General features: G+C 45.3%; 1 long non-coding RNA gene across 1 annotated transcript; it reads right to left on the bottom strand.

Annotated features, from left to right (window-relative positions):
• On the bottom strand, positions 1-27,548 carry LOC142829460 (uncharacterized). Its single transcript, XR_012903878.1, has 3 exons — positions 27,454-27,548; positions 24,461-24,599; positions 1-534 (listed from the first exon to the last, which is right to left on the bottom strand). It is a non-coding gene; the product is annotated as an uncharacterized LOC142829460 (long non-coding RNA).
• Between the last annotated feature and the right edge of the window lie 297 nt (positions 27,549-27,845).

Below are 27,845 nucleotides of genomic sequence, written 5' to 3'. Positions count from 1 at the left end.
TGTAGTAATGAATTCATCAGGGAATCTTCCCTTTCAAAGAATGCTAGTGCCTACCAGGAAACCACTTTACATTTACTGTCACAAGCTTTTAGATGATTAGTTTAAGAGGTAGTGTGCATATGCATATGCATCAACACATAGGGAGACGTTGCTCACTATGTTTCTGGTATACTGAAACTGCAAAAGTTTTAATAACGGGACCAAATTAAAGGCTAACAAAGAATTTAATACATTTTACATAATACACGCACGTCCTGCCCATGAACTGGCTATTGGATTACATGACATGTTCTCCCGCTCTGGGAGGAAATATGGATCCCTGGTTACGTCAGAGGATTGGCTACAAGCAGCTTGAGTTCTGTTTCTGATGTCTTGTCATTTACCTCTACTTCTACTGGCTTTGCACCACATTTCTTATCTGTCTTAGTAGGGAGGGAAATTTTGCAGACCTCCAGTTCTTCCTTGATCCTCTTCATAATTTTGCATTTGTTATGTGGTCCTCTCCACTTCCTCCTTGGGAGAGATCTTCTTCAGCTAAAAGAAGGAAGGAGCTGAACTGGCATATTTGTTTTGCAAATAACTTGGCAATATTTGATGAGGGCACTCAAAACAGAGGGGTAATAATACAGTAGTTAATTCAGTTGTAATTTACAATTATTGTAAGGAAATAACTCTACAGTGATTATGTAAATCAGATAATCAAAGTCCATCAGAGCAGAATGACTTGCACAGCATCAGGATTAACTCTACAGCATATTTATATGGTATTTATATATATTAAAGGAGCTACTAAAGGAAACTATCACACAACGGTATTACCTAGCCTACATGAATCTGGTAAGAGCAATATTTTACTGTGGTTTGTTAATGATTTTACTAATGAAAAAGAGGCAAGACACTCAGACCAGGTATACACTCTATTCCAAACATGAATTTTAAATATTTTTTATTTTTTAAATGTGGAGCTGTATAAGAAGCAGAGATGTCCCCACATTCTAAGAATAAAACTAATAAAGACCATGGGACACTTAAAATCAATAATTTTAAGAGAAATAACTTCCCATAGTTTCTATAGGTATGTACAATGGCACTTAAATGTGTTCCTATTAAGAGCTTGGATTAAAATAGATTTGAAAAATAAATAATCAGTGTGCTAGTAACACCTAAAGAAAAACAATAAAGACCAGTTAAACCAAAAATCTAGTAAGGTGAAAAGTTTAAGAGAGTTAGGCAGCTCCTGGCTATAGCAGAGAACATCTAGAAGGGTGAGTAAGCATTTAAGGGCATGTTTACATTATAGGCTTAAAGTCAACCCATGTTGGATCAACATACAGTCAGCACAGTAATTACTGCAGTGGCAGCTATCCATACTGCCATGACTCTGTGGGTGGCGACTAGGATTCTCAGCTTCAAGCAGCTATCCACTGAGAGTCCAGATCTCTCCTGGGTTTTTGTGTCCCAGCTCCCTCGCGGGAGTGGGGAGAAGCTTGGGGGCTCCTTGCCATCCTCTGCTGGGAGCCAGGTAAGCATAGCACATCTGGGAGCAGAGACCCAGGGGGAAGCTGGACTCTAGCTGCCTGGCTTTCTTGTCAATTTGAGGACTCCAACAAGGAGCTCGGACAAATTAGCTAACAACTCAGGGAAGCACTGTAATGTCTACACAGGCACTGTGGTGCTGTACCTACACTATCACAAGCCCCGTGCCTTTTGTGGAGGTGGAGTTATTATGACAGTGCAGTAGGGCACTTACATCAAGAGGACAAGGCTGTAGTGTATGCACTGAAATAATTAGGTTGACACAAACTGACTAGGCAATGACTAGATTGCAAAGAAAAGTCAGAAGAAGATACGCAAATTGCAAACTGCAATTTGCGTATCTTTTTCCACTATTTTTTTGGAAGAGGCTTTTCTGAATTTGGCCCGTCTCCCTGGGGCCAAATTTTGGAAAAACCTCCTCTTTCGAAATATCCCTTCTTCCTCATACAATGAGGAATACAGGTATGCCAAAAGAATGAATCTGCTTATTTGGAAACTGTTCCGAAAAAGTGGACGCATTTCTTGGATGTGGCATAGTTTTTATGGGATATCTCCAGTATCCCGTAAAAGCTCTGAAGTGTAGACATAGCCTTAGGTTGACCTAACTGCAGGGTGGACAAGGTCAAAGCATTCCCCCAAGACTCTTATTGACAATGTCTATTTTACTGATGATATGGCCTCCATTATAGTTGTAATTGAGTGCCTGACAATTCTTAGTACATTTATCCTCACAATAGCTCTCCAAGGTAGGGAACTGCTATTATCTATACTTTACAGATAGGGAAGTAAGACACAGAAAAATTAAACGATATATGTCAAGTCTCCTGAGCCCTAGGCTAGTGCCATGACCATCCTAGTCTGGAAATTTTTTGCTCTCCAGATCAACTCCAGACCATTATAAGCCAGTTATTTCCTGAGGGGGAGGACTTCTATGGATTGTCACAGTAATGAAAGGGATAGAATTAGATATGACAAAAGGCATTTAGTATTAGGATTGTTCGCTTTGAACAATTTACATTGGCTGTGACTCACCACTAATCAGGGGATACAGATATTAGGGTCATTTCCTATGAGTCTACTCTCCAACATGCTCCTTTGGCATGAAGTCAAGTGCTCACAATTTTTTACACAGTCTCAGGGCAGTCTACGTAAAGCATTATGTTATGTTCATCACTGGGGCACCTGAGCATGTCAGTTTAGCTCGGAAAGATCATTAGCTTCTTTTCCATCCTGTTTCTGTATTTTATTGAAACAGTTCATCTAGACTAGTACCCTTCTTTGACCTATCACAACTAGCCAATGGCATTCAGTGAGGCTTATAAATGGCTTACTGTAAGTTCCACTTAAACCTTATTTTGTGAGTTTAAGTGGTAGGTATAATGTTAGTGTTCTTCTGCATTGTGGTGAATTTCTCACAGTGAAAAATCAAATCTCACAGAAAATTGTTTGACTCTACGGAGTGGTCTCAATCAAATTTGTTGAATAATTTTGAATAATAAATAAATTTGAGAAAATGGACTCCTACTTGTGGATATCCTGCAAGCAGAAAGAAAGGAAATTCATCAGAAAAACGAATTATTCAAAATGCCAATGCAAGTTGTGTACTGAGTATGCTGCTGTTAGAGAATTTTATCCAAAATATAAATAATATGCATTAATCTTTTTTCTGATTGTTTTGGAGGATAGGGAAAGGCATATTTTCATTGTTGGGGGATTTATTTGCCATATCAATAAACATCTTCACTCTGTTGATAATTCTTATCTTTATTAAGTTTGGAAAGGTAATAATTTTGTTATGCTATTCTACTTTGGCATGCTGTCTTTATGCAATAGTTAAAATTATTGCTCTAATTTGATTGTTTCTTTCCTATTCTAGATGTAGAAGTTCACTTTGTAACCAGTGTAGAATCTTTTTACTTAGCTGTATGAAAAAATGTGCTTCATATTTGATACAGAGGACCTATACGTTCTTTTATTTCTTGCTTAAGTTTTTTGCCCCTAAAGTCAGAACAAGTATAGTAAGGTAGCTCTCAGAAGTTAATTATTCTGATCAACCATAAACCAGTCTTACTTATGACCTTTTTATTGATGTGCTATACAGTGACAAACTGCTTCTCTCCTAGGTCTGTGTAGTGCTTGTATTAAATTACTGTCTAACTGGTTTTCATCTACTTTCCAGATTACCCTCACAGACAATAACATTACTGTCCCAAGTCATTTTTCTCATGTAAATACATTATATGCATTCCCTGTCTTTGTTACTGTTAGAGATATATTGAATTTGACGGTTACACTTTTCCCATTTAGCAGCATTTAGGGACCATGCATCCATTAGTGACTAACATATAGCTTGTATTTAATTACATTATGTTGCAGCATTTTGTAGGTGGAATGTGTCCTTTGATAAAGAAAATTCAATTTAATGAAATGGTGCCTTCTGCTGAATTCAGATCTGGTTTACTACTATTAGTTTTGAGGAGAAGTAGCCAGTAGCTAGCAAAATCTGCTCATTGTCAAACCAATGCTTGAAAAAAAAAACAAACAATTTCATCTACTCGCTATAGCTAAATAGAGATTCTAGCTTGCAAAATCAGACTACACTAAAAAAGTAACAATTGAATTTGGATCAAATAATATAGGATTATTCATGTCAATATTATCCCTTTTCTCCTCTTCCACTCACAAGAGAAGTCCAATAAATATTTCCTGGAGACTTGCAGATCCCTTTTGGTTACCCCCTGCTTCTTTTACACCCTGAAGGAAAAGAATAATGCTGGAGATTGCATGAGAGTTTTCCAAGCATGATACACCAAGCTTAAACCAAGCTCAGTTGTTCTAGTACAGAAGCCCACAAGAAAAGATGTTGTGGCAGGATAAGATCCATCCCCACCCCTGGTCTACACTAGGGAATAAGCTCGAATTAAGCTATGCAATTTCAGCTGTTAATTGCGTAGCTTAATTCAATGTATCTTAACTTGAATTTTGCACTGTCCACACAGTAGGAAGTTGAAGGGAGCACTCTCTCCCTTTGACTTTCTTACTCCTTGTAGAAGCAGGACTACTGGCATCAACAGGAGTGATCCTCTCAGTTTGAATTAACGTGTGTTCACTAGACCCACTAGTTTGAACCCCAGAAATTGACTGCAGCAGCTTTAATCTTATCTGTAGTGAACACTTGGCACCAAATAATAAGATATAATGCCTGGAGGAGCAGAATGGGAAAGAATGATGACCGTATCTTTTGGCTGGGCTGTAGCTGCAGAGAGCCAACTCTAAGTGGCATGCAGGTGGCTGGACCTTTCCCATCTTCCTCTCTAGTGACTAGCACAGTCATTGGCTTTAGCTTGGCATGTTCTTGATAGTCAGAAGAGTGCAGGGATTGCTAGCTGTGTCCAGACTCAGGGTTTTTTCTGGAAAAAGTAGCCTTTTTCCGAAAAAACTTCACCTGCGTCTAGACTGCAGCTGCGTTCTTTCGAAATTAAATCGAAAGAACACGGCTTTTCTTTCGACGGCGGTAAACCTCATTTCACGAGGAAGAACGCCTTCTTTCGAAAGTGCTTCTTTCGAAAGAAGGCGTTCTTGAATGTAAATAGGGCTTCTTCAAAAGAGAGCATCCAGACTCACTGGGTGCTTTCTTTCGAAAAAGCGGCTTGCTCTTTCGAAAGTTCCGCGTGCAGTCTAGACGCTCTCTTTCGAAAGAGGCTCTTTCGAAAGTATCTTTCGAAAGAGCCTCTTTCGAAAGAGGCTTGCAGTCTAGACATAGCCCTATTGTGGCAGGCTTCTGCACAATTACTTCCTTGTAATTTCTTAGACATCTGCATGGGAACCAGTCAGTCTCATGTGCTCAAGTAATGCAGTATGAAATAGCTGCTTTTCCTTCATAAACTTTACAGTACATCATGTAAATGAATTGTAGAGCTACAGGGATAGTGAATGTTAAAAATACTGTTTTTGAAAAAGACATTATCATACAAATATCATATAAAATACATTGTGTCATTAAGAACCACATTTCCTTTTGGATGTTACAAACTGCCTAATCCAACTGATGAGATTTAAGTGTAAAGACTAGAGCTGTGTCTAGACTACAAAGAAAAGTCCGCAATTTGCATATATTTTTCTGCTTTTCTTCCGAAAGAGGCTTTTCCAGCATTTTGTCTGTTTACACCAGGCCAAATGTCGGAAAAAATCCTCTTTCAGAACAACCCTTCTTCCTCATAGAACGAGTTATACAGGGATGCCAAAAAAAGTGTCTGCTATCCTGGAAAAACTCTCTAGTCTAGACGTACATTTTTTTTTCTGCACACAATTTCCATAAAAGCAAATATTTTCCCCAGTATGTTTTATTTTTTCTAGAGCAGAGTAGAAGCAGGGAATAATGAAAAAAGCAAACTATAGACATAAGCAAACTATAGGCATAAGAACTGTTGTGAAAAACATTTGATATCTATTGCAGAGAAGGCCAATTTAGGTTTATACTCTGCCCTAAGTTTACACACAGGACTTCATTTCAAATGAGTTGAGTGTTTGACAAGTAGAGTCTTCAGGGGCTTGCTGGAAGAAAAGGCTAGCTATCCAGCAACCTTGCAGATGCTACTGTGCTCCAGGCCTGTACATAAACTAACGCACACTAATTTGTACCACGATGTAGATGGAACAATTGTTAAGCCCAGGTTTTTCAGTCATGATGAACACTAATGTTGACAGGAATGCACTTCCGAATTATGTTAGCATGGGAATTATCCTCACATGTTTTACTGAAGATACACTGCTCTTTCATTGGCTAAAGAAATCACTGTTGAACTACTTATACTGAATGTGTGGGCAGAACTTCCTACCCAGGGATCAAGTGTACTACTTCTGTTGCATCCCTGGTCTTTGTCAACACAGGGCCCAGACAGCCAGTATTATGATTTTATTGTGAACAAAATAATTAGATCTTTTCTTTTCTGAAATCTTGGCACTGCAGAGAAAACAACCCAATGCACTTATTTAATGAGACTTCTTTCTACAAAGCACTCTAGTCTCTTGTGCCATGAAAGGAAATTCAAAGCGACTTTCCCTATATTTAATTAAAGGTGCAATACAGATTAGTAGTCATTAAAATGGAAAGGATGGATTTTTTTAAAATTAGATTGCCCAGAGAAATTATTTTCTTTCTCACCAGTTCAAAGGAAAAAAGACTTAGAATGTTAGTTCCCTATTACTCTGAGATAAATAAATTTAACAGAAATACGGCATTACAGTAAATGTCGTTTTATGATCATGAAGTTTAAGGGTAAGACTCTTTTGGTGAAAAGAAAAATGCCATTACCCATTAATTTCCAACTCTGAATGCATTAAGTTAATTCAAAATAACTATTTGCTGGTGCAAATGTTGATGCTAATTATGAGACATGACTCCTTCGTCACATGAAGTGGCAACTCTGCTGCTATTTAGCTTTCCAATAGAAATCTCTGACTTTGCTGATTCTTCCTGAGCTTCAGAAGACCTCATGCTCTTAACTGACCCAACTGAGATCACTTGATCTGGCAAGGGAGGAGAGGCTGGGCCTCCTTTATTTAAAGGGATCAGCCACCCGGTGACAGTCCAGAAAACCCACCTAACAGTGATAGACTGAAAAAGCTCAATCTATTTAGTTTATCCAAGAGGTGACTTGATCACAGTCCTTACTGCCAGAGGGCGGAGAATTCTGATTATAGAGAGCTCTTTAATTTTGCAAACAAAAGATCTAGTGGTTAGAAGATGAAGCTAGACAAATTCAGAGAAGAAATTTATGGAAATAATTAACTACGTTATAGGGTCTATGGATGTTTTTGTGCAGTCTGTGTTAGATTACAGTAATCCCCCTACTTGTCTTGGCCCATTCCTTTAGGCTTTTAAACATTTTTCTCATGTAAATATTTTAGATTAATCTGTACAAGTTTAAATCCCCTTTTACGGGATTAAAACACATGGGATTTGATATTAAAACATACTGAGAAAATATTTGCAAAGTTCTGCTTTGGAAGAGTATGCACAATTCCCAGTGCTCATTGTGCATTACTTCCCATATGTGGGTCCAAAAGTTAAATTCTACTTTTTAGCAGGAAGCTTGTCTTTACTTTTCATAGATATGTACCCTTGAGAAGAGAGGGGATTTTTGCCTTGAAGCCCTTTTGATGTGTTTAAAATAGAATTTAAAACAACTTTCATAGTAAGAGAGGCAGTCTCATAAGGCATGTCTTGAGCTACATCAATTGTGTAGATTAAGTCAAAATAGCTTATTTCGGTTTTTGGCACTGTCTACACAGCAGGAAGTCAGAAGAACACTCTTCCTCCAGCTTCCCTTACTCCTCGTGAAATGAGGGTTAGAGGAGTCAGAGTAAGAAGTCCTCCAGCTCAACATTATTTTGACATTGTCGGAATAACTGATTGTAGTGTAGCTGTGGACTATGCTATTTCAGAATAGCACCTTCCCAACATATTTGTCACAGAAAAATCAAATATCAAAGATACTTTGGAATTACATTGTACTCATGTTTTATGCAGATACCATGTCATGTACAATGTTTAATCTGTGACAAACCAACCATTTAGTTGACTAGCTAATACAACCAGGTCATTTGTTACAAATGTCACATACATATCTGATTACACTGTTTCCAGAAATACAGCCTGAATTCAATGAGGCACCCAGGCCATATTTTGCCTTTGGTGTACTTTCTAGGCTTGCGTTAGCATTTTTAGGGAACAGGTTTGTCATAAAATATTCTCCTTTCTATTCCACTGTTTAGTTTAATTCACTGGGTGGAAGGTGGATTAAACCAAACAGTGCCAGGGTACCTTCATCCTGGAATAAGAATATCCATACGTGAAGTTATGCAAGAATGTTTGCTGCACTTTAAGTTCACAATTTACCTTATGCTGTGCTTACTTTCAAGTGGCAACCTTCATCAGGTGCTTGCATTATGCATTTATTAACTGCAGGAAATGTGCTGAAGATCAGATTCTCAGCTGTGCTTGATGCAAGGTAGGAAGGGCTACAAAGGCGGCGTAACTGTTTTGTGCTGGGGTCTGATGCAATTTAGGGATACATGGATGATTCTCCTTTTTCCCTGGTTACATCCTGTAACATGCAGGGGTACACTTCAGGGCTACGTCTAGACTGGCATGATTTTCCGGAAATGCTTTTAACGGAAAAGTTTTCGGAACAGAGCATCTAGATTGGCACGGATGCTTTTCCACAAAAGCACTTTTTGCGGAAAAGCGTCCATGCCAATATAGACGCGCTTTTCTGCAAAAAAGCCCCGATTGCCATTTTCGCGATCGGGGCTTTTTTGTGGAAAACAAATCTGAGCTGTCTACACTGGCCCTTTTGCGCAAAAGTTTTGCGCAAAAGGACTTCTGCCTGAACGGGAGCAGCATAGTATTTCTGCAAGAACACCGACAATCTTACATGAGATTGTCAGTGCTTTTGCAGAAATTCAAGCGGCCAGTGTAGACAGCTGGCAAGTTTTTCCGGAAAAGCGGCTGATTTTCCAGAAAATCATGCCAGTCTAGACATAGCCCAGGGGAAAGCAGAGGAACCAACAGTATTGCCAGGCCCCTGGGCAGTGTGTGGTGGTGGCGGTGGTAGGGAGGCATCTCCATGCTCCCAGAAGGGACAGGGCGTCAGGCTGTTGGGGCAAGATGAGGGCAGGTGTGGAGCCTGCCGTCTGATGCTGATTCTAAAGGGCCTAGAGCTCCAGCTGCCACCATGGCTGCAGTTGCAGCTGGAGCAGCGGCCAGGCGCCTCAGGCCCTGAGGAAATTTCCCCCTTTTTCCTCCCTGTCTGGGTGAAGGGTTGTGTCTCCACCAGCCCCATAACCTTGGGTGCTTCACAATGATTCACTATTGTTGTTCTCATTCTGGGCCACTCACAGCAAGCATGCATGTCATTCCTTGAGTGGCTGTGTGTTAGACAGTTCCGGTTCAGCAGCTAGTCTGCAGCCCGACAGCACCAATCTGGCTTCCACTAGCATCAGCAGAAAGAATGTACCATACACAATTGTCATTATTTCCTTTGAGGTTAACAAGGTACCAAAAGTCTGGAAATAGCATTTTCATATTTGACATATAATTTTCTCCCTGGAAACTAACATGTCTGTATAATTATGTTTCTGATGGTGCATATGAGATGGCTTAGTCATGCCAGGGAGTTGCTAATTTTACATATGGGAAGAAAACTAACACAACAAATGGAAAAGAAATCCCACTAGCAGGTAGCTTGGCAGGAACACAAATTGCTTCCATGTAGACTGGAAAGCTGCCACAGGATGCTCACTTACCAACTAAGCAAATAGCAAGCGCAGTACAGAAATGATTATTTTGTGACTGTAAGAAAAGGCAAACCAGACAAAGTATAGGACAAAGATGTCTCGACTAAAGGAAAAAAGGAAGATTTCAGGAAAAGGAAAAAATTCTCAAGCAGAAGACGTGAGGGACCACAAAACCGGATAAAATTCTATACTGATCTATATCCCTGTTTAACCTTCACTTCAGTCCAGTTGTACTGGGTGAGTGCTAGTGAAACTTGCTCCACTGTTAACTAGCAGTTTTGGAACATTTATCAAAGGAGTAATTAAGGGTATAACAGAGATTACTGGCTAGTAATGGGTTTTCAAATGTACACAAGGATAATGTACACCTGTTTCTAGCATTGTAGTTTGAAGAAAGTTAGGGAGAGTTCAACTAACAACATATTTTTTACTTCATGTATATCTGAACTAAAAGAAAAGTTGTTTTGGTGAATTGTAAAACAGCAAAGGGGAGAAACATGCTTTAACATTATATTTCTGCTATAAGTGAAAAGAGATGTCACACAAAAATAATCTGGCAACAAATATTACATTTATTTTTCATTTCATTATAAGGCCAAAAGGGAAAATCCATTTATTACCAGATGAATTTTCAGTATGGCACACACTCAAAGGAAGAACTCAGAGAAAGAAGGAAGATATTTGAGAGGTTCCCAGGTGCAACATTTTTTAAAAAGAAAAAAGTTTCTAGAAATAAGAATATCTCTATTTATGTCACTGAAAACTTACTTTGCCATTATAAACTGTTATAATAATGGTTAATGGTTTATTTATATGAAATATTGTTTATGTAAAGAAGTTATTTTTAAAGAACTATTGTAATAAATGATAGAAATACATAAATAATTAATATGTACAATTTTGCTTTTCCATACACACACAACAAATTCAGTATTTAAGACAGCCCTTTGGCTAAGTAAACTAACCTATACAAGATATTAGGTGCTTTTGAAAATGGCAGTAGATGCCGATCAACATCTTTAAATAACTAACCACTTTAAAAATCTGGCTCTAAATTTTTGCATAAAATCAGTTTCTCATGATTCAAATAGGGGTAATGGTATTTCTTTTCTCTTATGCTTTCTCTGACTTGTCTCTTTAAATTGCATGCTCTCTCTGGTGGTCATTACTGCAACACACATAAACCACAATTATTAGAAACACGTAACCCAAACCCCACCTTTGCTTTCAGAGCAAAAGAATGATTAGCACTGGTTTGAAAGTTTGGAACAGAACATTTTTCCATACAAAAAAAATCAACATTTCATAGGATTTCAATGAAATTTCATTTAAAAACACAAATCAAAATGAAATAATTTGACTGAAAATACTGGAAAGTAGCATTTCAGTTTTTCATTTAAAATTATTGTTTTGAAATTAAATTCTTAAAGTCAAAATGCAATGCATTTTTTTTTAGTTTTATCAGTCTATGGTGATTGACACCAAACAATTTTTTTTAAAAAAAATTCAATTTCACTAGTAATTTCAATTGTTTTATATTTTAGCCAATCTGTGGAATGTCTGGTGCCCATCCAGTTCCAATAATGATAAAAGGTTTAACTGCACACAAGGTCTTGTGTGTGGAAGGAAATTTTCCCATGTCAATCTCACTCTTCCATTTAATAAGCCTCCTCTGCTATCAAGGATGCCTGCAAGGGGAGCTCTCAGGTGACAGATAGGCCAGGGGAAAGTAGAAGCAAGGGCAGTGGAACACTAGTCATTTCTCCCACCTGCCCCATGGAAATGTAATTCAGCTAGAAATTGTATTGCATTTCTGCCAAGCACTTTCCTCGGTGAAGAACTCTGGGAGAAGGGGATCACAGGGGAACTCAGGCAGTGTGAGCTGTGATGCCAAGAGGATGGACTTGCTCAGCTGGGCCTCCAAGTCAGTGAGTCTCTAGCCCTGGACTCTTTACAGATTCTAATGGATTTGCAGAGTTTAGGGTCAGACTTGCAGCATGTTCCAGGGAGAGGAGACTACACCCCGCTGAAAGAATATGGGATAGGATCATGGGGATTTAACTCTCTCCCGTGGATTTTCCTTAGCGGAAGAGGCAATCACACCTGTAATTTGGAATCTTCTTGCAATAGAAAAATAACCCTATGTTAAATAAAATCAATAGGAAGTTTATTACTTCAAAGAAGATGACCTCTGAGAATAGGACTTGGCTCTTCAGATGCAGTTGTCAGTGTTCTCATTGTAAGTGTAATGAGTAAGGAAGACAATATATTTGCAAGGTTTCATTTTTAGGTTGATTACAGTTCTGGTTTCATTTCAAATTTCACACTATTTCATAGGGAAATTGGACTAGAAATATAGATCCCAATTCTCCTCTCACTCACACCAGTGTTATTCCTGTGGAGTTACTCCTGATTAGAGCAATGTTATAAGAGAACATGCCAAATTTTCTTGAAGTGTAACCTTAGGAGTTTTTAGCAGAATCCTACAACAAGCAGCAGTTGCAAAAAAACAACAACACAGATTATAGGGGACAGGGGAACAGGATAGATAGCACCAAGGAAAAAAAAGCAAGAAAAAGGGCAGAAAGTAATGTAAATATTTGTGATTAGATTATACAGTTTACAATAAGTTTGATTCAGCATATGTTTGTCCTGCATCCAGGTTCTGTTTGATTTTCTAATTATAAATTGCTCAGAGGTTTATGCTGTGAACATACATCTGGATTTTGTCCATTCAGCTGCTTTTTATTTTATTTTGCCCTTCTATTTAGGGATGCATATTCCAAATTTATTTTCACATAGTGCTGTACATTTCTTTCATTTGCCAAGGGAGAAATTGCTCCCAGATGGTATTTACATACACATATGCCTCAATTTCAATAATTTTTCACAACATTTTGAAAGTTAAACAAAGTTTAATTTATAATACTACTTACTTTGAAGTGCTTTTTTATTTTTATTTTTTTGAAAATGTAAGGAGAAACATAAAGCTTTTTCCCAGTTCCTGTTTGGTTTTTTTAAATAAAAATCGTAAAAAGAGAAGACAACATAGTTACAGTTTACGGATTGGTATGTAGATATTGCTGCTTATGTTTGCACTGTCACTCATAATAGCAATCTTAGTTTTTCTGTTGTTTAGTCCAGATCCTGATTTGGAAGCAGGTTTGTTAGGTATGGCTACACTGCAACACTATTTTGAAATAACTAGTGCTATTCTGAAATAACTTAGTCCGTGTCTACACAGCAGGTAGTTATTTCGAAATAGTGTCAAAATACTGTCAAGCTGGAGGATTTCTTACTCTGACTCTGGTAACTCTCATTGTATGAGAAGTAAGGGAAATCAGAGGAAGAGAGCTCTATTTCAAAATAAGTGCTGGGTAGACGCTCCCTATTTCGAAATAAGCTACGTAATTGAAGTAGCTCAGTTTGTGTAGCTTATTTCAAGTTAAGCCCTGCAATGTAGAGACACTCTTAGGGTATGTCTACTCTACAGCATTATTTTGAAATATCTTCTTTCGAAATAATTAATTCAAAATAAGTTATTTCAAAATAAAGTGTCTACATACAAAATGCATTTCGAAATAGCCTTTTGCTATTTCGAAATAGCACGTCCACACTGACTGGATGCTGAATCACATTTAAGGGCAGCTGACACCAGTTCCAGCAGGGCATCAGGTCAGGAGTTACTTTGTGTGGGTGCTGCCTGAGGCTAACTGAGGCTTGTGCTTAAAGGAACCACCCTGGACAGCCGGTTCTCAGCTTCCCTGCTTGCTTACCTACCTTTCTGAGGGACAGCAAAGCATTTTTGTCTCTGATTGTTTTGGTTGCCCTGACTCAGGACACCACAGCACTTGGCACAATGGAGCTGGAGCTGCCCTAGGCACTCTGATGCTATTTTGGTTGTGTTGCCGCAAGCCTGGCTGTGCTTTCTGCAGGCTGCCTCATGGCATCTGCTGCAGCCGTACCCCCACGCCATCTTCCTAACAAGGGGCGGATATAGGGAAGGGCAAGTGGGGTGGTCGCCCCGGACCCTGCGCTTCAAGGAGCCCCGCGCATGCACGGTGGCGCCATGGCGCATGTGCCATGGCAAAAGGGGAACCCGTGAAATTGTGCTGCCCTGGGCCCCACGAAATGGTCATCTGACCCTGCTCCGGACCCTCCTGCGGGACGGGGAGGAGCAGCTGCAGCTCCCAGATGCCAGCGTGCCCCGCTGCATCTGGCGTCTGGACACCAGCAGTGACTGCTGGGACCACATCATCCTGGAGTGCTGGGAAGACCAACAATGGACCTAGAACTTCAGGATGAAGAAGGACACCTTTCTCGAGCTCTGCGAATGGCTCGCCCCTGCTCTGCAGCGACGGGACACACACATGAGGCCCGCCATTCTCCTCCACAAGCCTGTGGCCATTGCCCTATGGAAGCTCTCCATGCTGGATAGCTACCGATCTGTGGCGAACCAGTTCAGCGTGGGGAGATCCACCGTTGGAGCAGTGCTCATGCAGGTATGGCAGTCTCCGGCCACTGTGCCTGGGGTGGGTGGGTGGGAGCAAGGAGGTGATGGGCTGCCCCAGGGAAAAGAGGGGGGAGGTGGTGCAAGTCCCCTCCATGGGAGGATTTTGTCTGTCCCACCCGCACTATGGGCTGCCAGCAGTGGCCAGGATTGCAGGAAGGGTTGCTTCTGCGAGTGGGGGCATGGAGCAGTGACAGGGAAACAGCACTCTCAGCCACCCTGGCACCCCAGTGACTCTTGGTGGTTTTGTGTGTCCCTTGGCAGGTGGTCAAGGCCATCAACAGAGTGCTGCTCCACAGAGTCATCCGCCTCACTGATGTGGACGCAGTGATCAAGGGGTTTGACGGTCTGGACTTCCCCAACTGCGGTGGGGGAGAGGGAAGGCAATCAACAGGATGCACATCCCCATCCGTGCCCCGGACCACCAGGCCTCCCTCTACATCAACTGGAAGGGATACTTCTCGGTCATCATGCAGGCTTTGTCTGACCATTGGGGCCAGTTCGGGGACATCAACTTGGACTGGTCCGGCAAAGCATATGATGCGTGGGTATACCGCAACTCCTCCATGTGCCGACTCCTTTCTTCCCCGACCACCACATCAGGGTCGGGGACGTGCCTATGTGCCTGATGGGGGATGAGGCCTATCCCTTATAACCCTGGCTGATGAAGCCCTACATGGGACACCTCAACCCCTCCCAATAGGCCTTTAATGCCAAGCTCGGCAGGGCCCGCATCATGGTGGAGGGGGTGTTCGGCGGGTTGAAGGCCCGTTTTAGATGCCTTCTCACCCGCCTGAACCTATCCAAGCGGGATATTCCGCACGTGGTGGTAGCATGTTGTGTGCTGCATAATTTGTGCAAGAGAAGGGGGGAGGCTTTCCTGCTGGGCTGGATGGCAGAGGCCGACCACTTAGCTGGCCTGAACACACAGCCCCACACAGCTGCCAGCCAGGAGGCCCATCGGGGGGCTGTCCATATCCGGGAGGTCCTGTGGGAGACCGTCCACCCAGAGGAAGACTAAAGTCTCCCTGGTGCGCCCCACTGGGGGCTTATGCCTCATTTCACCCTCACATCCTTTCACTGACCCCTTCATAATCCCCTTTCCCATTAAATAAAGACACGTGTTGACAAAAACAAACTCTGTTTATTGAACAAAACTGGAGTGGCAGGGGGGAAATGAGGGCGGGAGAGGGGAGGAGAGAGGGTGAGAGGGGGGACAGCGAAACCTGGGAGGAGGGAGTTGGAAGGGGAGGCAAGGGGAAGAAGGGGGAGAAGAAGCTCGGGGTTGGGGGTCTTGTTGGTCCACCTGTTTCCCAGCACTGAAGGTGTGGGGGCCTCGGCATCCCCGGGGGGGAGTGGGTATGGAGGGCGGTGTGGGTGGGGGAGGAGGAAGAAGTGAGAGAGGGAGCAGGAGTGGGAGGAGGAATGGTAGTTGGGTGGCAGCTGGGGCTGGAGTGGCAGGAAGCAGCAACCTCTGCACCAGGGTCTGTAGGTGGTCAGAGATGGCACTGCCCTGGGCAAGCAGCTGCTGCCAGCTATCCCACCACAGCTGCAAGTCTTCTGCCCTCAGTGGTTGAGGGTGTGGTGCTGGCCTCACAGGATCCCCAAATGCTGCAGCTGGTACTCCTTCTGATTAAGGGTCAGCCTGCTGGCCCGGGTGCGGGAGGCTGTCCTGGGTGGGGTGGTGTGCCCTGCACTTGCAGCTGCTGCGTCTGTCGAGAAACAAGAGAAGTGGTCAGTTTTCACAGGGGATGCAGTGGGTGAAACCCAGCCGCTGTCTGCACGGCGAGAACAACAGGTCTCCACACCATCGGAGGCGATGTGCTTGCACACAGGCCATGTTCGGCATTTCCTGCTATCCCCGGGAGTGTGAGCTGGCCTGGGATTGCACTTGTGCCCCATGGCTATATCTAATGTGGGGTTGGGGAGACAGATAGATGTGCCCTGCCTTTGCATAGAGGGGGCTCATGGAGGGAGGGCACCATGCAGTGTCCCTCCCCGGGGTCAGGAGCCTATCATGTGCCTTCATACATATGCACATGTGGGTAACAGGCCAGGGCCCCTGTGTGGCAGCCAGCTGAGGCCACGTGCCCGGGATGTCACGGCATATGCACAGGTTGATGTATGCTCCATGGTCAGCAAAGCCTACACGCGTGGTCCCTGGTCTCCCCCGTCCTGCATAAGGGGACAGTGATGGCATTCACATGTCGAGGCCTTCCCAGCCTCAGATGACACTGGCAACAGGCTTGCTGGGACAGCTCGGGGTCCTGGGTGCGGGACACTCTCCCTCCAGGTTCCTGCGGCTCCTGACTGTCCTCCTCCTCCTCCTCCTCGGTGTCATGGGTAGGGCCCTCTGCTCCAGGGTCGATGACCACCTGGGATGCACAGACAGTCTGACCCCCTAGGATGTGGTCCAGAGCATCATAATAGGGGCAGGTGTCCAGGTGAGCCCCTGATTAGGAGCTGCCTCCTGAGGCCCTGGCATAGGCCTGTCACAGCTCTTATTTTCATGTGCACCTGCTCCTGGGTGTGCATGTGGCCCTTGGTGACCAAGCTGTCAGCCATCCGCCTGTCAATGGCCATGTTCCTGCATCTAGTGCGGAGATTATGGACATTGGAGGCAATAGGTAGGGCAGAACATTCTAAGGGTATGTCTACATAGCAAAGTTATTTCAAAATAACTTTACTAGCATCTACACAGCCAAACCGCTATTTCAAAATTAATTCGAAATAGTGGAGCGCTTATTTCGAATTTGGTAAACCTCATTCCATGAGGACTAATGCCAAATTCAAAATAGCTATTTTGAAATAAGTGCTGTGTAGACACTTATATCAAAATAGGGGGCCTCCAACCTTCCCAGGGTGCCCTGGAAGCCATTCCAGCCTCAACCAAGAACACTCCTCTCCCTCCCCCCCTCTCCAGAGCTCATAAAGGGGTAGACTCTGGCCACAGTGCCTGTGCCAGCTCCAAGCCTGCCATCCCAGAGCCAGCAGTCACTGCCCCTGATCCATTGGCCCCAAAACATGAGCCAGCAAGCCACTGGCAGCCAGCCCTCCACCGCTCCCAAGGAGCAGTCTGCCATCTCCCAGGAGCCTGACAGGGCCCGGAGAAAGTGGGCACCTTTCTGGTCCAGGGTGGAGATCATGGACCTTATTCATGTTGGGGGGGATGCCCCGAATGTCCATGATCTCCGCACTAGATGGAGGAACACGGCTGTCTGTGGCAGGATAGATGCGAGCCTGGCCACCAAAGGCCACATGCAAACCCAGGAGCAGGTTTGCATGAAAATCAAGTTGTTCCGGCAAGACCCCCAACCCTGAGTCCTGAGCTTCCTCTCCAGCTTCTTCCCCTTGCTTCCCCCTTCCAGCTCCCTCCTCCCAGGTTTCCCCCTCCCCTCTCCCAGCCTCTCTTCTCCCCTGTCCTGTCTCCTTTCCCCAGTCTCACCAGAGTTTCAGTCCCCCTTGCAGTTTTGTTAAATAAAGGGTATGTCTACACTACAAAATTAGTTCGAACTAACGGACTTTAGTTCAAACTAACTTTCATAGGTGCTACACTAGCGCTCCATTAGTTCGAATTTAAATCGAACTAACAGAGCGCTTAGTTCGAACTAGGTAATCCTCATTCCACAAGGATTAAGCCTAGTTCGAACTTACTAGTTCGAATTAAGGGCTGTGTAGACCCTTAATTCGAACTAGTGGGAGGCTAGCCCTTCCCAGCTTGCCCTGGTGGCCACTCTGGCCAACACCAGGCAAACTCTACTGCCCCCCTCCCGGCCCCGGAGCCCTTAAAGGGCCACAGGCTGGCTACACAGTTTGTGCAAGTTGCAAGGCTGCCAGCACCCGTGCCAGCACACCCAGCAGCTGACACCCATGAGCCAGCCACCCGATGAAACCAAGCCCTCCCCCTCTTCCCAGAACCAGCCTGGCGGCTCCCAGGACCCTACCCGGGGCCGCAAGAGGCGGGCGCCCTCGTGGTCTAGTGCGGAGATCGTGGACCTCATCGAGGTTTGGGGGGAAGCCTCCAATGTCCACAATCTCCGCACTAGCCACAGGAATGTGGCAGTCTATGGCCGCATGGCTGCCAGCCTGGCCGCCCGGGGCCACCAGCGCAGCCGGAAGCAGGTGCGCTGGAAAATAAAGGACCTGCGGCAGTCCTACTCCCGGGCCTGCCTTCCGGGGGCTGACCCGGAGGCATGCCCCCACTTCCAGGCTCTGGACCGCCTCCTGGGGGCTCATGCCGTCCCTGCCCCCCAGGACATGATAGACCCCGGGGCAGAGGGACCGCTCCAGGAGACGGAGGAGGGCTCCGAGAGCCAGGAGCCTGCTGGCAGCCTGCACAGGACCCGGGACCCCCGAGGCACCCCACAGAGCCGCTCGCCTGTGTCATCCGAGGCCGGAGAGGCGTCCACCTGTGAGTACCAGCATGCTCCCCTTATGTGTACGGGGGGCTGGAGCGAGAGGGCGCCCCAGGACTGTGTGCCTGGGCCTTGCCCACCATGGAGCAGCAGCTGGGGATCCTGCAGGGGCCCTGGCCTTGCAGAGGGGAGCTGGGTTTCACACACTTGGGCCCCTGGGGTAATTGACTGCTGTTCTTGTTTCACCACAGCCGCAGCACCTGGGCCTGCAGGGCGCACCACCCCGCCTGCAGCAGCTGCCCGTACCTGGGCAAGCAGGAGAGCCAGGAACCAGGAGGAGTACCAGAGGCGGCACCTCCGGTTCCTAGAGCAACCGCTCCGTCTCCAGGACCACTGGGTCCAGGAGGACCTGAGGCTGCGCCGGAGGAGCTTGGAGGCACTGGAGGAGCAGGGCCGTGCCCTGCGAGGCCACCTCCAGAGCCTGCTCGACCACTTCCCAATTCCTCCTGCTCCCCCTGCTCCCCCTCCTCCTCCCCCTGCTCCCGCTCCTGCTTCATCCACACCCCCCATCCCTCCTGCCCCACCCCCCGGACCCGCAGCGTTGTGAGACAGGAGAAGGCAGCCGGACCCTCACCCCTGAGCTTTCCTTTCCCTTCCTCCCTTCCCTCCCCTTCCAGCTCCCTCGTCCCAGGTTTCCCCCTCCCCTCTCCCACCTTCCTTCCTCCCTCCCCCCACCCCAGTTATGTAAAATAAAAAGACGTTTTTGTTTGAAAAACAGGTGTCTTTATTTGACAGTAGGTAGGGAGGGGAAAGGGGAAGGGGGTAGGGTGGAAGAAGGCCCCAGTGGGGCATGCAGGGAGAGGTCAGTCCTCCTCCTCCACCAGGAAGCTCTTCCGCAGGGCTTTCCAGATCCGGACAGCCCCCCGCTGGGCTTCCCGGATGGCGGCGGTGCAGGGCTGACCGTAGTGGCCAGCCATGCGGTCAGCCTCAGCCATCCAGGCTGGCAGGAAAGCCTCCCCCTTTTGCTCACATAAATTGTGGAGCACACAACATGCTGCCACCATGGGAGGGATGCTGTGCTCGGCCAGGTCCAGACGGGTGAGGAGGCATCGAAAGCGGGCTTTCAGTCGCCCGAAGGCCCCCTCCACCACGATGCGGGCCCTGGTGAGCCTGGCATTGAAGGCCTGGCGGGAGGGATTGAGGTGCCCCATGTAGGGCTTCATCAGCCACGGCTGCAGTGGATAGATGGCATCCCCCACCAGGCAGACGGCATCCCCCACCAGGCAGACGGGCATGTCCACGTCCCCGACCCTGATGTGGCAGTCAGGGAAGAAGGTCCCGGCCTGCAGCCGCTGGCACACGGAGGAGTTGCGGTACACCCAGGCGTCGTGTGCTTTGCCGGACCAGCCCACATTAATGTCCGTGAACTGTCCCCGGTGGTCACACATGGCCTGCAGGAGGATGTAGAAGTACCCCTTGCGGTTGACGTACCGGGATGCCTGGTGTTCCGGGGCGTGGATGGGGATGTGCCTCCCGTCGATGGCCCCCCCGCAGTTGGGGAAGCCGAGGGCGCCGAACCCCCGGATGACGGTGTCCGGGTTGGGGAGGCGGACCACCCTGCGGAGCAGCATCCGGTTGATGGCCTTGACCACCTGCGGAGAGAGACACAGCAAAGCGCAAATCAGTGGGGCGCCCGGGTGGCTGGGAGCATTCGTGCCCTGGCAGTGCCCCGCGCCCCACTCCCGGAAGCAACCCCCCTGGCGGCGTATAGTACGGGCGGGACAGACCGACCCCTCTGGTGCGGGGCGCTTTCGCCTCCTCCCGCCCCCCCTTTGTCCCTGGGGCGGCCCATCCCCTCCTTGCAGCCTCCCTCCTCCCCGTCTCAGTGGCCGACGAGTGCCATACCTGCATGAGCACCGCTCCGATGGTGGATCTCCCCACGCCGAACTGGTTCCCGACGGATCGGTAGCTGTCCGGCGTGGAGAGCTTCCAGAGGGCGATGGCCACCCGCTTCTGGAGGGGGATGGCGGTCCTCATGCGAGTGTCCCTTCTGTGCAGAGCAGGGGCGAGCCACTTGCAGAGCTCCAGGAAGGTGTCCCTCCTCATCCTGAAGTTCTGGGTCCACTGTCGGTCTTCCCAGCGCTCCAGGACGATGCAGTCCCACCAGTCGCTGCTGGTGTCCAGACGCCAGATGCGGCGGGGCACGCCGGTGCCAGGGCACCGCTGCGGCTCCTCCATGGCCCCCAGGGCGGCCAGGTGGAGAGGCAGGGGGCTGACGTGCACCAGGTGGTGCCAGGCAGCCTCGAGCCATTGCTGGCAGGCTTGCAGCAGCAAGTCCAAAAAGTGCACCAGAAGGTGCAGGGTGAGCTCTGGCTCCATGTTGCCACCTGCGGCGGTGTCCCCGAAGGGAAGCACCGACACAGACGGGCACAGAGACCAACACTTTGCTGTCCCTCGGCGAGGTTGGCAAGCAAGCGGAAAAGCTGAGAACTGGCTGTCCGGGCGGGTCCCTTTAAGTACGAGCCTCAGATAGCCTCAGACAGCAGCCACACAAAGCAACTACTGACCTGATGCCCTGCCAGAACCGGTTTCAGCCGCCCTTAAATGCGCTCCTGCGTCCAATCAGTGTGGACGCGCTAGTTCGAATTAGCAAAATGCTAATTCGAACTAGTTTTTAGTTCTAGATGCATTAGTTCGAATTAGCTTAGTTCGAATTAACTAATTCGAACTAAGTTAGTTTGAACTAAGTTAGCACTGTAGTGTAGACGGACCCAAAGAGAGTTTGTGTTCATGAAAATACGTGTTTTTTATTTGTCATTAGGGAGGGGTAAGTGGAAGGATGTGAGGGAGGAATGAGGAATAAGCCCCCAGTGGGGCAGACCAGGGAGGCTCTTAGTGCTCCTCAGGATGGAAGCTCTCCTGCAAGGCCTCCTGGATACTGACAGCCCGCCGATGTACCTCCCAGATGGAAGCCTGCAGAAAGTGCAGCCAGGCTCGCAGCAATGCATCCACGAGAAGCAGCAGAGTGCCCAGTGGCAGCTCTGGCTCTATGTTGCAGAGTGCTGTGCTGTCCTGAGTGAGGGCAACCAGAACACACAGAGAAAATGCTTTGCTGTCCCTCATTGAGGTAGACAAGGAAGCAGGGAAAGTTGAGAACTGGCTGTCCGTGGGGGGGTCCCTTTAAGCACAGGCCTCAGATAGCCTCAGGCAGCAGCCATCAGGTAACTCCTGACCTGATGCCCTGCTGGACCTGGTTCCGGCCGGTCTTAAATGTGATTCAGCGTCCACTCAGCGTGGATGCACTATTTCAAAATGCATTTTGTGTGTAGACACGTTATTTCGAAATAACTTATTTTGAAGTAACTATTTCGAAATAAGATATTTTGAAAGAACACTGTAGTGTAGACATACTATAGTCTAGCATACTAAAGTCTTCCTTGAGTACAAACTCTCAAGGTTTGTGGTCCCAAAATTAAAAATATAATCATGCCTGAAATATTTTAACACAAGTCTTGCCACATAGTCTAAAAAGAGTTTGAACATATCTAAAGCTTAGGTAAGTATGCAAGAATCATTACATTGTATTAATTACTTCACTTAGCACATCTTAAAACTTGCATTCCTTGTCAACAAACATTTTATGTGAACAATTTTGAACATAATCATGCTGGCTGCGTCCAAGTATTTAGCAGTGCTGCAAATGTTAACCTTGAAGAGAAAAGGAGCTTGCTTTAGATTGAGAAAAAGGGAGTACTTTTGTGATGATTTCCCAGAGTATCAGCTGTTGCAATCTGTTTATTTGTTTGTATCTTATTTCTTGTTGCTATGTGCACCCTCCCCTTTATTCCTATTAGGTCACTTTTTCAATGTTTTACAACAAATGATCCCCTCATTTGATGAAATGCAAAATAAAGCAATAATTGTAAATATTAATGGACATAGCCTGTGCAACAACATTGCAATATGATACAAGTGTAATGAGCTCGGCTACTTTATTTAAAAGAAAAATTAGTCCTCTTCGTTTTGGTAATGATATTTGCCTTTTTTCTAATATCAAGCCTGCAAAACACAGTTGATCACTTGCCACTTTGCTCACACTATTAGTGAGTTTCAGTTGGATATCAGCAATCTACTGATGGAATTTATATGGCATAGAATTGTCTTGAGAGGGGAAACTCAGAATAGTGTTATCGCATTAAAGATACAGTAGTATACTCTGTGTACACTAGTTAAGGCAAATGATTGAACCCAAGCACTCTCCACAGAGCACAATAATATCAAAACACCGAGATAAGCTTCAAAACACTGTTTTAGTTTCCCTATAAAGAGTTATTATGAGACTGATAATTAAAATTTGTAAATACTGTGTCAAAACAATATCAAACTCAGATATTCCCAACTTACTCTGCATATTTTCCCCCTTAAACCTGCTTACAGCATAAGTAAATATTTAACTGGCATTTCCAGACAGTAAGCACAGCCATCTTCCATTCTAAGTGTAAGAGACAACATGAAATAAGCATCTTTTAGTTTTTATCAGCATGATATAAGGATATTCCATTATTGTGGTGGACTGAGGTTTGTTTCCTGGTCTTGTTCCAGATTAAGGTGCGCTATACGAAAGCCTGCAATCAGTGTGATTCTGGGAAGAATCAGTCTAGAAGAGAGTGAGCTGAGTTGTTTTTCTCTATCATAGGAAGCAACCTGATTTGTTTCTCCCAGCTGTGAAATTCTTGTGTGTTGTAGTTCTGAATTCCAAGAAATAAAGTAGTGCTACATTGCAACCTGCTCGCAAGAGTATTTTTGTTATTTAATGTCTCTCTGGGAATGTATAAACTATATCCCTCTTGAAAGAGGGATGTAAATTAGACGGATTGAAATTTCAAATGAAGCTGGAATTTGAATTTCTAGATGCAGTTCTTTTGAAAAAAAAAAAAACCCCTTGTTTGAAAGATCCTGTACTCCTCAGGATCTTATGTTAGCAATACAGGATCTTTCGAAAAAGGTTTTTTTTTCAAAAGAACTGCATCTAGATGGTGGTTTTACTTTTGAAATACCTGTTTTTGAAAGAATGCGCTGTTGCCATTATGCAAATGAAGCACAGGAAATTCAAATCCCATCTTCGTTTGCAATTTCAATCTGTCTAATTTACATCCCTCTTTCGAAGGAGGGATGTAGTTTAGACATAGCCTCTGTGTATGCAGTGAACATCTACTATTTATTTGAGAGAGTTTGTGTGTCTGTCTGATCAAGAATTCCTCCTGAAAGGTAAGAGCTAGAACCACCAAATTCAGAATACAGCTTCCTCTTGTTACCTCTTAAAGCAATGTAAGGGTTTGGTTTGGCCAGGAAAATGGGATGTGCTTCTCATATTTATTCTCACATACAAAGAGACAGAATCACCAGACAGGTGAAAAGGGCTGACTGGGAGCATTCCCCTTCCCCCCCCAAGACATCTCCCACCCCAAGGAGCTCTTTAGGGAGGTTAGAGAGGGCTGAAGGGCCCCCTCTCCTATTTGTACTGGAACATTGTTTACCCATCTGGAGATGATTGTGGGACCAAGGTCAATACTACAGATTAATTTTGATGTAGGTAAAATACCATACTTACCATTACTATGGACATGCTTCTGAATATATAGATCATAGATGAAAAAGAAAAAAAACAGATATTGACAAGAAAAATCCATTTGACACATTGTACCTCAACAACAACAACAACAACAAAACCCAAGCCAAACAAAAACCAATACAGTACCTGAAAAACTACAATCACCACCAAAATATAGGGCATCAATAGACTTGGAAAAAACATCAATTTGTTATTTTTCTTCTCTTGTAACAGTAGGGTGCTTGTTCTTCACATTTCAATCCACATCATTACATACTGTCCAGAGCTGAAGAACAATAAATCCAGTTGTACAAGTGATGTTATCATGAGTCATAGAAAGCATGGGACTTGCGTGTATAGGGTGGAACAGAGTAATGCTACAGTTTGTTAAATATATCAACAAAATGAGTAGCCTTGTTACCAACAGCTTTATATTTCAGCAGCAAAAGGGTATAAATTGACTTTATATAATCCATCATTTGTTGATCTTTCTATTTTTGATTAGCATTTACTTTTTCTATTTACAAAACACAAATACACTATCTACTATGTAACACACAGTTTGGCTTTTGTGATATTGAATGTACTGGAATAAGACTAAAACTAGATGCCCTCAACTCCCTTCTAGAGCAATGAACAATATACAGTTACCTACATGGAAGCTTAGAGGGTGTAACGGGCTCCCCTCACCATGCTAGGCTCTCCCGCTGACCATCTTGGGGATTAGCTCTGCAGGTCAATAAACTCTCTCCTGATGGGTCACTTGTCACTTCTTCTGCTAGACACACATCACTTCAAGGACTGCAGTATCCTCTTCATGATACAGCCATCCAACTGAGTCACAATCTGTGCTCCCCCTTCTGGTGGCGAGGGCTGCAGTCCAACTGTCCCACCACTTCCCTAGTGGCGCATACGGAAAATTGTGTGGCCACTTCCCTGTGTCCCTAACACTCTCTTCATCCTTGCCTCAGGGCCTCAGCCTGCAAATTCCTGCAACCAGCAAGGAGCTGCCTTTAGCTTCCCTGGTCTCTACCTGTAGCACTTCTCTGTCCAGGGTGCTAGCTTCCTCTTGCCTGTCAGGTACCCATTCCTCCCTTCTTGTGCTTCAGGGAGTAACTGACCCTATTCTGTCCTGCAGCTCTTCTTATATGGGCCTGCCTGGCCCTGAATATCTGCTCCCCTCAGTCCCTCCTGTGCAGCCTCCCTAGGGCTTTATTATACCATTAGGGGACAGTGTGGGAACCAACACCCCATCACAGAAGGCTAGAGGTCCTTCACTCATTTATATATCCTCAGCTAGTAACTTCCTTCCCCTTCTTCCTCTTCTTCTTTTTTTTTGTTATTCACCTTGGAAGTATGAAAAACATACTCCAAAGCTTCATCTATCCCTTCTCTCTCTTTCCATTCATCACAGTTACATGCCAGCTACACTTGTACCTCCCTTCTAGATCCTTTGACTGCATTAACTCTGATGTCAGGGCCTCTCCTAGGATTGTATTCACTGTTGTCTCAATCTTAGTCTGGGCCCTTAGTTATGATAGCCCATTTACCAACCTTGTTTAACCAGCAGGTCTTACTGGGTCGGGCATCTGTGGTCTTGCCAATCTGACCAGTGGCAGAGTGACAAGAAAGCCTTCTGCAAACCAAAGTATTATATCTCTCTCTATATATAAAAAAAAAATGTTCCTGCACGATGAGAGAATGATGTCATCATGTCATCAGTGTTCACGTACGACTGCCACTGCCGCCTTCATCCTCCAGCCTCAACACCGTCCCCTCTAGGCTGCTCCACAGCCCGCTTCATGCCCTGGGGGTGGGGACTGTGCCACTGGGGAGGAGCTGTTAGGGCTGGGTCCCCTCCTCCATCTGAGCCCAACCCTCTGCCCCGGAGGTGCTGGGTCCCCTCTTCCATCCGAGCCCGACCCCCCATCCCTCCTTGGCTGAACCGGGTCACTTCGAGTCCCCTCCATTCTCTGAATCCAACCCCCCACTCCCTGGCCTATGTGTTGGGTCCCCTCCATCATCCAAGCCTGACCCCTCATTTCTTCCTGGATGCACTGGGTCCCCTCTGCCATCTGTTTGGAGAAAAAAGGTTTTTAAAATAGTCTGTATACATGTCTATTTTATCTAGTTTCTTACCATCACCTGCTTGAAAGCTAGGCACGGCCAATTTCTTCAGGTGTCTGCATGTAATACTGGTTCTCCTAAAAATCTACCTGAGAGGTCCCTGAACAGCTCCCACTCTGAGAGTCTCTGCTATTACCCTTTTGATCTTCTGCTTCCTAGGTCTTTTCCTATGGCTATGCCTATGGCTATGGCTGCGTCTAGACTGGCAAAGTTGTTCTGCTTTTGCGGAAAAACCTGCCAGCTGTCTACACTGGCCGCTTGAGTTTGTGCAAGAACACTGATGATCTAATGTAAGATTGTCAGTGTTCTTGCGCAAATACTATGCTGCTTCCGTTCGGGAAAAAACCCTCTTGTGCAAATGTATTTGCGCAAGAGGGCCAGTGTAGATAACTAAAAAGTGTTTTGTGCAAAAAAGCCCCAATGGCAAAAATGGCGATCGGGGCTTTCTTGCGCAAAACCGCATCTAGATTGGCACGGGTGCTTTTCTGCAAAAAGTGCTTTTGCGCAAAAGCGTCCGTGCCAATCTAGACGCTCTTTTCTGCAAATGCTTTTAACGGAAAAACTTTTCTGTTAAAAGCATTTGCGGAAAATCATGCCAGTCAAGATGTAGCCATAGTATCTGCAAAGAAGTGGATTGTCTGAGTCATTTTGTTTCCTTCCCGTTATTTTTTTCTTAATTTCCTTTATTAAATTAAACGATTAAAATCAAACAATAAACATTGCAATAACCAGGTCAACATACAGTATTCAAAAATTATTACAGAGCCATTCTGTTTCAATCACACCATTCATCTCTGCTCTTCACCACAAGACATGAGGTAGAAAAAAAGGTGATAGAAGAAAAGATTCTTCAAAGGACAGCATCAGATGAAAAGACAAATCTCAGAGTTTCAATCGTGAGTATGTGAATTTGTTATGCTGCCTCACTTCAAGTCTTCCTTTTAAGGCCCAAATCCACTAGGACTTTTGAAGATGAGTGTATGCTGCAGATTATTAGAGCAGTAGTAACTTACCTTAACCCGTAGAAAGTTTTCCATGTTCTTACCATGTCTACAGTCCCTATTGTTAGGACGTACTGTCTATTGCTAGAGATAACTTCTAAGCCAACAGTTTAGAATCAAAGCATTATGGGGTACTGTCTGGAATGCATACCAAGGTCATAACTGTCAGCGTATGACATCATTCTCAAAGTAAAAAAAGAGAGTAACTCTATTTAGAGAGAAACTATGTTGCCCAATGGGGTATGCCATTAGACACTACAGGGTATGTCTACACTATAGAAGAAGATTGAAGCTGCTGCTTTCGATCTTCCAGGATTCAACTTAGAAGTCTAGCTAACTCGAAGTGAGGGGGCACTCCGGTCGACAACGGTAACCCTGATTTCATGAGGCATAAGGGAAATTGA

Source organism: Pelodiscus sinensis, chromosome 5, assembly GCF_049634645.1.
Source record: "Pelodiscus sinensis isolate JC-2024 chromosome 5, ASM4963464v1, whole genome shotgun sequence".
NCBI classification, from domain to species: Eukaryota; Metazoa; Chordata; order Testudines; family Trionychidae; genus Pelodiscus; species Pelodiscus sinensis.
This window is presented reverse-complemented; position numbering and strand designations above follow the sequence as displayed.